Source organism: Heptranchias perlo, chromosome 9 (genome assembly GCF_035084215.1).
Source record: "Heptranchias perlo isolate sHepPer1 chromosome 9, sHepPer1.hap1, whole genome shotgun sequence".
NCBI classification, from domain to species: Eukaryota; Metazoa; Chordata; class Chondrichthyes; order Hexanchiformes; family Hexanchidae; genus Heptranchias; species Heptranchias perlo.
Window position 1 is genome coordinate 82,382,104 of NC_090333.1, and position 12,007 is coordinate 82,394,110.

A 12,007-nucleotide genomic window follows, 5' to 3' on the forward strand; every position below is an offset into this window, starting at 1 on the left:
ACTGAAGGCAGTGGTTTGAGAATGTATTTTAAAAGCATATGTGACAGTGAGTGGGATTCAAAGAGTCTACAGAGAAAGCGGTGACTGATGTGATTGTTTCTCAGATATCATTCTCTATACAGGATAATGTGAACAGACTCTCCATTTCTAATCTGCCATTTCTCCCAGTTCCCTTAGCAACCTCCGGCGCTCAAATCCACTTTCAATATGATGAAAAGCCTTTAGTTTAGTATTTATAGACAGATCTGATTTGGATAGGTTTGTTTCATGGCTTCTCCCCTGAGGTCAGAATAAAGGAATTGTGTAAATGTAGAATAAAACACCAGAAATCACTAGGCTAATAAGAATTTCCTATTATTGCAGCTGCAAAAACATTACAAGTCTGTACTTGTATGCCATTTTTCAGATCATATTTCAGATTTGCGGTGAATCTTCATGCACTCTCCATCTCTGTGTGTTTTTTTTATCTGAGTTCAGAAATGTTTGATGAAGAAAATGTGGAAATGAATGTTCTAACTGTCAGTCTCAGCACTCGTGGGTCAGGTATAGTGTGGTTAGAGTGCAGCTGTACCCAGGCAATGTGTTTCAGCCCCAGACTCTGGAGATTGCCCCTATTGTAATGGTGTGACATTGTTCCACTTGCCACATTAGCCATCCTCTGGCCTGTCAATTAGCCCTGAAACAAGGGTAGTTTTACACAGTGAGACCAAATGCTCCAGGACTGGAATTCAGACTTACTTCACATAGGACATTTCCATCCAACAGATAGAGGAGAAGTTCATTCCATCAATCTGGGCTAGCACTGAAGTCCGATCCCTGTGGTGAAAAGCCAGTGTTTAGTCATTGCACTACCCAGTTTCTTGAATTTTCCTGGCGTAGAAAGCAGATTAAAACAGTCCGCTGAAGAGCTGAACTGTTTCGTGTAATGGTTATGACTCCAGGCCTCAATGATTAGATTTGTTTAGAGGTGTATGTGTTAAATGTATATATAATATGTAAATGTTTTAAATTTAGTTATGCTTTAAGTGCCACTGTGGAATATGTTGATGGTAACGGTGTATTAGATCACAACATATATGCCCATGATTAAGAATAGGTTAGCACAGCAGAAGTACACTATAGTCATACGAGTTGTAATAATGGGGGACTTTAAGTATCCCAAGATTGACTAGGATAAGACAAACATTTGTGATGAAAATGGGGAGGGGTTCCTACAGTGCACCCAGGACTAATTTCATTGAATTTTTGGAGGAACTCACGGAGTGTTTAGCTAAAGGTAATGCGTGGGTGTTTTATACATGGACTTTCAGACGGCGTTTGTGTCACGTAACAGGCTTATTACGGAAATGGAGGCACATGGTATTAACGGGAAGGTAACTGCATTGGTAGAGAGCTGGGTAAGGGACGTAAAGCAAAGAGAAGGAGTAAATGAGTATTTATCAGTTGTTGAGATGGGTAGTGGTGGGTGCTGGGACCTTTTTTTTTGTCATCCATTTAGGATACCAAGTATGGGGACATGGCAAACTGAGGAAGAATGCTGGAGATTGCAGAAGGACATGGGTTCATGGAGTGGGTAAATTAAATTTCAATGCAGAGAAATGTGCAGTACAATCCCCAAAGCTTGCAGCGAACGCGTTGGTGTTAACGTGATTTACCCGCTTTAAGCGGTGGGCGATAAAACCAATCGCCACTGCTGTGATCCCTGCGGGCTCTACCGGATACTAAAATACAGATTGGAATGGAATGCAGCTTCCACTCAGTTCCTGAAACTGACCTAGAGAAGCGCCAACAGAAAATGCGAGTCTGCCATCAAAAAGAGAATTGTAAGAGAGACACACGGAAAACCCGAGGCTTCCAAGAAAGCTAAGGGATAAAAAAACGAACTTCGCCCATCGGTAAATACTGTGCAGGGAGTTAACGACATGCGAAGAACTGCCCAAAATAGCCGGCACGTTTAATACATTATAAGCACCACCTTTGTAATCAACTCTATGGTCATAGTAAATGGTTAGTGCTATTTGCCCGATATAGGTGGCTGCCCATGATAGGCGTGGATGTTGTAAGTGGTAGGGACTGTAATTCATTTTTGGGAAAGGAACTGAGGGGATGCACATCCCAAGTGGCAAGGTCCTTAACAGCGGAGGAACCGAGAAATCTGGGGCTGCAGGTACATGCGCTGTTAATTCCCTTTGGAGTTCTCCCAATTGTCCACCATAAGTTCAGTGAAAGAACCTCCCCACCACCCCCCCCCCCCCCTGAAAATTCAACCCCATAGATCTTTAAAAGGTGGGAGTGCAGGTAACCAAAAGGCAAATGGAATTCTGGGTTTTATACATATGGGCATCAAATACAAAAGCAATAAAATAATGTTGAATTCATACAAGACGTTGGTTAGGCCACAGTTGAAGAACTGCATGCAGATCTGGGCCCCCCATTATTGGAAGAGTATTAAAGCTATGGAAAGATTCCTTAGAATGAAACAGGACTGAGAGGTTATAGTTATCAAGTAAGCTAAATAAAAATTGGGACTTTCTCACTGGAACAGAGATGGTTATGAGAGATCTAACAAAGGTTTTCAAAATTCTGAAAGGTTTGAAACAGTATATAGTGAAGTATTGTTTTCACTGGTTGGTGAATCAGTAACAAGGGAGCCCAGACTCAGGATTATCACTAAGAGAACGATGGGGGGAGTTAAAAGAGATGTTTTCACACAGAGGGTTATTAGAACAAGGAATGCTTTACCACGAGTTGCTATTGATGCACAGACTATAAACAGCATCGAAACGGGAATTGTCAAAGGATTTAAAATATAAAAGGATATGGGAAAAGGGCAGGGAAATGGGATTAGAGTAGATAGCTACAGTTGAAGAACTAGCATCGGCATTGGTACCATGGGATGAACTTCCTTGTGCACTGTAATTTCTACAATTCTATGAGTCAGTAGCTTCAAGAAGGGTGAAAATTGGAGCAGAAAAAGCAAAGAGAAACAGTAAACTCCTTTTGAGGCTGACTGCAGCATGCTTGCTTTTTATCTAAGAACTGTTTATGGCTTTGTTGCTCATGCGTTGCATCATCCTCATTTGTAGAAATCAAAATGCTGTCACTCAGTTCTCCATGAGTGTCCTCTATTAGCAGCTCACATGAACCCACACGTGTAGTAAATGTAGCTGATCTCGTTTAATTGCCTCATTTGCTGTTGTTACAATATGTTCAATTTGAAGAGGTACTTACATTCATCTGCTCAGCACTGGAAGGGTTCAAATCATTTTCTCAAGGTCTCGCTGTTTTCTGTGACATGATTAGACGAGGATTTTTCATCATTATTTTCGAGCTAATTTGGCAGCTGATTTCCATTTGCTTGTTCAGAGAGGCTCATTGTTTTGGAGACAGTGGAGACACTAGATGCAGATACCCAAGCATAGTGTTCTGATGCTTAACGAAAACATTAAGTGGCTTTAAAGCCCAGAACACTGGGGGTGTAGTTAGCCTTTCAGCTCTGTGTTCAAATTGAGCCAAGACTATTGGGCATGGCCACTGCGACTGAACAAGTCAAATTCCATTTTATGAGATTATTACCAGTATTTTGAGGTATTCCGTCCTATTTTTTCCATGAAAACACAAACTAGTGGTGTTGCTAACGGGGTGAAAGTCTCTTGTCTGTTGGCTGTAATGTTACATGAAACGAGGCGGGTCAAGTGGAGCAAGTGTCAGTGGGGGATCATTTAGGGAACAATGATCATAGTATCATAAGGTTTAGATTAGTTATGGAAAAGGACAAGGAGCAATCTAGAGTAAAAATACATAGTTGGAGGAGGGCCCAATTTCAGTGCGTTGAGAACGGATCTGGCCCGGGTAAACCGGAATCAAGGCAAACTGTAATCGAACAATGGGCGGCCTTTAAAGAGAAGATGGTTCGGGTACAGTCTAGGTACATTCCCACGAGGGGGAAAGGTAGGGCAACTAAAGCCAGAGCTCCCTGGATGACGAAAGAGATAGACAGTAAGATGAAGCAGAAAAAGGGAGCGTATGACAGATGTCAGGTTGATAATACAAGTGAGAACCTGGCTGAATATAGAAAGTACAGAGGAGAAGTGAAAAAGGAAATAAGAGGGGCAAAGAGAGAGTATGAGAATAGACTGGCGGCTAACAAAAGGGAATCCAAAAGTCTTCTATAGGCATATAAATAGTAAGAGGAGGGGTGGGGCCAATTAGGGACCAAAAAGGAGATCTACTCATGGAAGCAAAGGGCATGGCTGAGGTACTAAATGAGTACTTTGCATCTGACTTTACGAAGGAAGAAAATGCTGCCATAGTCACAGTAAAAGAGGAGGTTGTTGAGATGCTGGATGGGCTAAAAATTGATAAAGAGGAGGTACTAAAAAGGCTGGCTGTACTTAAAGTAGATAAGTCACCCGGTCCAGATGGGATGCATCCTAGGTTGCTGAGGGAAGTAAGGGTGGAAATTGCAGAGGTGCTGGCCATAATCTTCCAATAATCCTCCTTAGATATGGGAGTGGTGCCAGAGGACTGGAGAATTGCAAATGTTACACCCTTGTTCAAAAAAGGATGTAAGGATAAACCCGGCAATTGCAGACCATTCAGTTTAACCTCGGTGGTGGGGAAGCTTTTAGAAACGATAAACTGGGACACTGGCACCATACTGGGGAAAGAGAGAGTTGTTCCGTTGGGACGGACTACACCTGAACCATGCTGGGACCAGAGTTCTAGCAAATCAAATAACTAGGGAGGTCGCTCGGGCTTTAAACTAAAGAAGGGGGAGGGGGGGAAGGTCCCGGTGGAGAGAAATCTAGAATTCTAAAAAGAAAAGACAAAGAAGCAGTGCAGGAAAGTGATTGGGGTTAGGATAACCAGATTGTGTCAGGAATGGACAGAGTGTACTAACAAATAGGGTCTTGGTAAGAAAAAATGGTAATAAGACAAATAGGGCCATAGTACAAAAAAATGTTAAGATGTCTAAAAATATTAAAAAGACAAATCTAAAGGCACTGTATCTGAATGCAGGAAGCATTCGTAATAAGGTGGACGAATTAACAGCACAAATAATTGCGATTACGGGGACATGGCTGCAGGGTGACCAAGGCTGGGGGCTGAATATCCAAGGGTATTCAATATTTAGGAAGGACAGGCAAAAAGGAAAAGGAGGTGGGTGGCATTGTTAGTAAAGGATGAAATCAGAGCAATAGCGAGAAAGGATACTGGCTCAGAAAATCAAGATGTAGAATCAGTCTAGGTGGAGTTAAGAAGCACCAAGGGGCAGAAAACAGTGGTAGGAATTGTCTGTAGGCCTCCAAACAATAGTGGTAATGTAGGCGATGGGATCAAACAGGAAATTAGAGATGCATGTAACAAGGGTACTACAGTAATCATGGGTGACTTTAAACTACATATAGACTGGCCAAACCAAATTAGCAATAATACTGTGGAGGATGAATTCCTGGAGTGTGTATGAGATGGTTTTTTAGACCAGTACGTTGAGGAGCCAAAGAGGGAACAGGCTATCCTAGATTGGGTATTGTGCAATGAGAAGGGGTTAATTAATAATCTTGTTATGCGGGGTCCTTTAGGGAAGAGTGACCATAACATGATAGAATTCTTCATTAAGATGGAAAGTGAAGTCGTCCAATCCGAAACGAGGGTCCTAAATCTAAACAAAGGAAACTACGAAGGTATGAGGGACGAGTTGGCTGTGATAGATTGGGAAGCTTCATTAAAAGGCATGACTGTGGATAGGCAATGGCTAACATTTAAGGAACGAATGCATGAATTGCAACAATTATACCTTCCCTTCTGGTGCAAAAACACAAAAGGAAAAGCAGCCCAACCACAGCTAACAAAAGAAATTAAGGATAGTATTAGATCCAAAGAAGAGTCATATAAAGTTGCCAGAAAAAGTAGCAAGCCTGAGGATTGGGAGCAGTTTAGAATTCAGCAAAGAAGGACCAAGAGATTGATTAAGAGGGGAAAAATGGAGTATGAGATTAAACTCGCAAGGAACATAAAAGTGGACTGTAAAAGCTTCTACAAGTATGTCAAAAGAAAAAGATTAGTGAAGACAAATGTAGGTCCCTTACAGTCAGAAACAGGAGAATTTTTAATGGGGAACAAGGAAATGGCAGAGCAATTAAACAAATACTTTGGTTCTGTCTTCACGGAAGACGACACAAATATCTTCCCAGAAATGCTAGGGAACCAAGGGACTAGTGAGAAGGAGGAATTAAAGGAAATTAGTATTAGTTAAAAAATAGTGCTGGAGAAATTAATGGGACTGAAAGCCAATAAATCCCCAGGGCCTGATAATCTGCATCCCAGAGTATTAAAAGAGGTAGCCATGGAAATAGTGGATGCATTAGTTGTCATCTTCCAAGATTCTATAGATTATGGAACAGTTCCTGCAGATTGGAGGGTGGCAAATGTAACCTCACTATTTAAAAAAGGAGGGAGAGAAAACAGGGAACTACAGACTGGTTAGCCTAACATCAGTAGTGGGGAAAATGCTAGGACACTTAAAAAAAAATATATGAACGGGATTAGACAAAGTCAACATGGATTTATGAAAGGGAAATCATGTTTGACAAACCTACTGGAGTTTTTTGAGGGTGTAACTGGTAGAATAGATAAGGGAGAACCAATGGATGTGGTTTATTTGGATTTTCAGAAGGCCTTTGATAAAGTCCCATCAGAGGTTAATGTGAAAAATTAAAGCACATGGTGGGATTTCCCCGATTTTTGGAGCTTACCCCCGCCCCCAACGCATCCACTATTTCATTCTAAAATCGGGGCCAAAGAGAGTGAAGTGCAGGGAACCCTCATGATATGTGTGGAGTGTGTCATGTGAGCCATGTGTGGATACTCAGTGTATCCAGGGGCAGCACATTTGCACAAGGTGTTACAAATTTGAATGTCTGGATAAGATGATTTCCATGCTTAAGCAACAATTGGCCACACTCTGCAGTGTCAGAGAGGACGAGGAGGTTATACACTCCAGAATAAAGTTACCCAATCGGCAGTACTAAACGGTTCAAGACAGAAGTATAACGTAGAAATAGAAAAGTGGATGACTATCCATAGGAGCAGAAGCAGAGAATCTATGAGTTACTGGAACTGTCTGAAAGATACTTAGTTTTGGCCAATTATGATGTGAACAGTGATAGTGATTCAGAGAACGACGGTTCTGAGCAACATTATGGCACTGTGGAGCAAGGGGGGATGACAATTATATTACATGAATAGGAGAGTGGTAGTAGTGTGGCATTCTATAGTCGGGGAGGAGATAGTCTTTGCAGTTGTGACCAGGAATTCCGAATGGGTTTATTGAATTCTTGATGCCAGGATGAACAACATCATGGAATAGATGGAAAAGATTTTGGAAAGGGATGGTGAGCAGCTAAAAGTAGTGGTCCATGTTGGATAGAAGTAGGTTTCAAATATTGTAAGGGGGGTTTAAAAAGTTAGGGAGTATAACTATGGACAATGAAGGCATGGCTGATATACTGGCATGGATTGAAAATTGGTTAACAGACAGGAAACAGAGAGTAGGAATAAATGGGTCTTTTTCGGGGTGGCAGGCAGTGACTAGTGGGGTACCGCAGGGATCACTGCTTGAGCCCCAGCCATTCACAATATATATCAATGATTTGGATGAGGGAACCAAATGTAATATTTCCAAGTTTGTTGATGACACAAAACTAGGTGGGATCGTGAGTTGTGAGGAGGATGCAAAGAGGCTTCATGGCGATTTAGACAAGTTAAGTGAATGGGCAAATACATGGCAGCTGCAGTATAATGTGGATAAATGTGAAGTTATCCACTTCGGAAGGAAAAACAGAAAGGCAGAGTATTATTTAAATGGTGATAGATTGGGAAATGTTGATGTACAAAGGGACCTGGGTGTCCTTGTACACCAGTCACCTTGCAGGTGCAGCAAGCAGTTAGGAAGGCATATGGTATGTTGGCCTTCATTGCAAGAGGATTTGAGTACAGGAGCAAGGATGTCTTAATGCATTTATACAGGGCCTTGGTGAGACCACACCTGAAGTATTGTGTGCAGTTTTGGTCTCCTTACCTAAGAAAGGATATACTTGCCACAGAGAGAGTGCAGCGAAGGTTCACCAGATTGACTCCTGGGATGGCACGACTGTCGTATGAGGAGAGATTGGGTCGACTCGGCCTGTATTCACTCGAGTTTAGAAGAATGAGAGGGGATCTTATTGAAACATATAAAATTCTGCCAGGGCTAGACAGACTGGATGCAGGGAGGATGTTTCCCCTGGCTTGGGGGTCCAGATCGAGGTGTCACAGTCTCAGGATACGGGGTAGAACATTTAGAACTGAGGTGAGGAGAAATTTCATAACTGAGGGTGGTGAATCTGTGGAATTCTCCAGCACAGAAGGCTGTGGAGGCCAAGTCACTGAATATATTTAAGAAGGAGCTAGATAGATTTCTGGACACAAAAGGCATCAAGGGTATGGGGAGAGAGCGGGAATATGATATTGAGATAGAGGATCAGCCATGATCATGTTGAATGGCGGAGCAGGCTCGAAGGGCCGAATGGCCTACACCTGCTCCTATTTTCTATATTTCTATGTTTCTAATCTGGGATAAAATTAATAGTGACTTGGACAAGTGTGGATTAATAAAGGAAAGCCAGCACGGATTTTTTAAAGTCAAATCATGTTTAACGAACTTGATTTGAGTTTTTTGATGAGGTAACAGAGAGGGTTGATGAGGGCAATGCAATTGATGTGTGTATGGACTTACAGAAGCCGTTTGATAAAGTGCCACATAATAGGCTTGTCAGCAAAATTGAAGCCCCTGAAATAAAAAGGGCAGTGGCAGCATGAATACGAGATTGGCTAAATGACAGGAAACAGAAAGTAGTGGACTGGAGGAAGGTATACAGTGGTGCTCCCCAGGGATCAATACTAGGACCACTGCTTTTTTTGGTATATATTAATGACTTGAACTTGGGTGTACAGGGCACAACTTCAAAATTTGCAGATGACACAAAACTTGGAAGTAGTATAGTAATCGACTTCAAGAGGACATAGACAGGCTGGTGAAATGGGCGGACACATGGCAGATGGAATTTAACGGAGAGAAGTGCGAAGTGATACATTTTGACAGGAAGAACGATGAGAGCCAATATAAACTAAATGGTACAATTCTAAAGGTGATGTAGGAACAGAGAGATCTGGGGGTATATGTGCACAAATCTTTGAAGGTGGCAGGACATGTTGAGAAAGCGGTTAAGAAAGCATACGGGACTTGGGTTTTATAAATAGAGGCATAGAGTACAAAAGCAAGGAAGTTTTGTTGAACCTTCATAAAACACTGGTTCAGCTACAACTGGAGTATTGTGCCCAATTCTGGGCACCGCACTTTAGGAAAGATGTGAAGGCCTTAGAGAGGGTGCAGAAAATGGTTCCAGGGATGAGGGACTTCAGTTACGTGGATAGACTGGAGAAGCTGGGGTTGTTCTCCTTAGAGCAGAGAAGGTTAAGAGGAGATTTGATAGAAGTGGTGATTGGCAAAAGAACCAAAGGCGACATGAGGAAAACTTTCTTACGCAGTTATGATCTGGAATGTGCTGCCTGATGGGGTGGTGGAAGCAGGTTCAATCATGGCTTTCAAAAAGGAATTGGATAAATACTCGAAGGGAAAAATTTGCCGGGCCACAGGAAGAATGGAGGAATGGGACTAACTGGATTGCTCTTACAAAGAGACGGCACGAGCTCGATGAGCCGAATGGCCTCCTTCTGTGCTGTAACCATTCTATGATTCTATGAAATGACTTGGGGCAATCTGAACCCAGTTCGCATTGGGCATATTCTGTAACACAAAACTGCTTGTAATTCACCAGGAATATCAGAGGACACATGAATTGATGAATGGTGTGGGTAGTGGAAAAATTCATGCTGATGTACAAGGAGGTTGGCATGGAGTAAAGGGAGCTGTATATTACATTTGGCTTTGGGATATGTGACCTGAGAATGCTTGATCCTGGCACTGAATGGAAAAACTGTTGTATTCCTTACACTGACACCTTGATGAGTACAACAACCTTTCAATAGATATACAGGAATAATCTATAATGTAAGTGATCAATATTGTAATTGCATACAATATTGATCTGACATGCAAAGCCAACCAGATGACACATGAACAAAGGTCTACTGCATATATGTAATGGATTACTGACATGTTTTGTGCCTGAATCGTCGATACGGATGGAAATGGAACAGAAGTACTTGCAAGTAGGTCAGAAAATTGTGAGAAAAGCCAGTCCCAGTTTCTGCACTTGAAGGTTGTGCTGCATACAAGTTTAGTTGTGGAGGAAGATTTGTTGAGCACACAGCTTGAAAAAACAGATGTTGAACTCATCCATTAGCTCTGGAGTGCCGTACTGTCACTACAGATCAAGAAAGTCCCAGGCTTAAAACATGTCTTGCTGATCTCGGTCAGGCCAGCAAGTGGGGCTGCTACAGTTGGCTTTAGCGTCCCCGGGCTAGGGAGAGAAAAAAAACCCCCAGGATTCCTACTCTGCTCCGTCCTCACTGAAAAGCGCATCTCTAGTGAAGACAGGATCATTCTCAATTGTGATGCTACCCACAAGCAAATAGCCTCCTGACACTCACTGTGTAGGCTTACGTAGAAAGAATGCTGCTTGGGTTATGTACTGAAGGGATGGGCGCTGGTCCTCTGGAGCCATTGCCAGCAATACGTCAGTGAAAAATCGTATGGACGTTATTTCAGGAGTTGAGAATGAAGCCCTTGATCTAAGCGATGTAGAATAGGAACAGTGTGTTATTTTTTAGTTAATCATTTATTCTTCAGTAATTCCAGAATTCCCCTTTTTTGTGATTTTAGTTGAACAACTTTTTCATTTTTTGAATCGATTTTTTTTGTTCAGTGGTGCCTTATTTCAGAATAACGATCTGATTCCATGTGTTTGATTATTCTTCATAAATGAAGAAAAGGTTATGCTGTACAAATCCTTCAACAAAGAGGTGGATGGCTATATATTGGCTGAGTACATAGTCATGTACTATGTGTTATCACTGGGAATAAAATTTAGTGGCTATGAGGAAGTGTATTGTGTCTGTTGTTTGCATTAGAGTTAGCTCATCATCTTATCCAATCTGTGGGAGTTTGCACAACAATAAATCTACATCTAAATAAATCTACACTTGAAAAATTCCTAAAATAACCAACAAGAAAGAATGAACTTGCATTTATATAGCACCTTTCATGACCTCAGGATGTGCCAAAGTGCTTCACAGCCAATGTAATACTTTTGAAGTGTAGTCACTGTTATAATATAGGAAACGAAGCAGCAAATTTGCACACAGCAAGATCCCACATACCGCAATAAGATAAATAACCAGATAATCTGTTTAATGATATTGAATGAGGAATTAAATGTTGGCCAGTACTCTAAGAGAACTCTTCTCTTCAAATAGTGCCATGGGATCTTTTACATCCACTTGAGAGGGCAGACCGGGCCTAGGTTTAATGTATCATCTGAAAGATATCATCTCCGACAGTGAAGTATCGGCCTAGATTATGTGCTCAGGTCTTTGGAGTAAGACTTCAACCCACAACCTTCTGACTGAGATGAGAGTGCTACCAACTGAGCCAAGGCTGTCACCTCCTTTTGCAACTGTTCCAACATCCTGTCTGATGGAATGGGTCTCATTACTTTAGGATGAGTTCAACTCTCTGCATCCCTCAAACGTTCAGGAAACTGTCAGATCACAAGGGCCATCATAGCCCAGTTTGATTGTGTCCTCACCTGACATCCACAAACGCACACGCGATCAGGAGTGGAGAAACTTAGCTGTTTTTTCTGTCTCTAGCCCAACGGGACTGGGACTATTTACAGAGCTTGCAATATTTCAGCTGAGATTGGCAAACCAGAGATGAAACCAGGGGATTTCTGGCCTGTTTGGCTGAGATATCTACTGAAGAAGCTCGTGGAAACACCAG

The 12,007-nt window shown here is 41.9% G+C and overlaps 1 protein-coding gene across 3 annotated transcripts in view; it reads left to right on the top strand.

Moving 5' to 3' along the window:
- Window positions 1-12,007, top strand: part of LOC137325566 (xenotropic and polytropic retrovirus receptor 1 homolog) — a 297,372-nt gene that overhangs the window by 229,041 nt on the left and 56,324 nt on the right. The gene's annotated exons all lie outside the window — the stretch shown is intronic.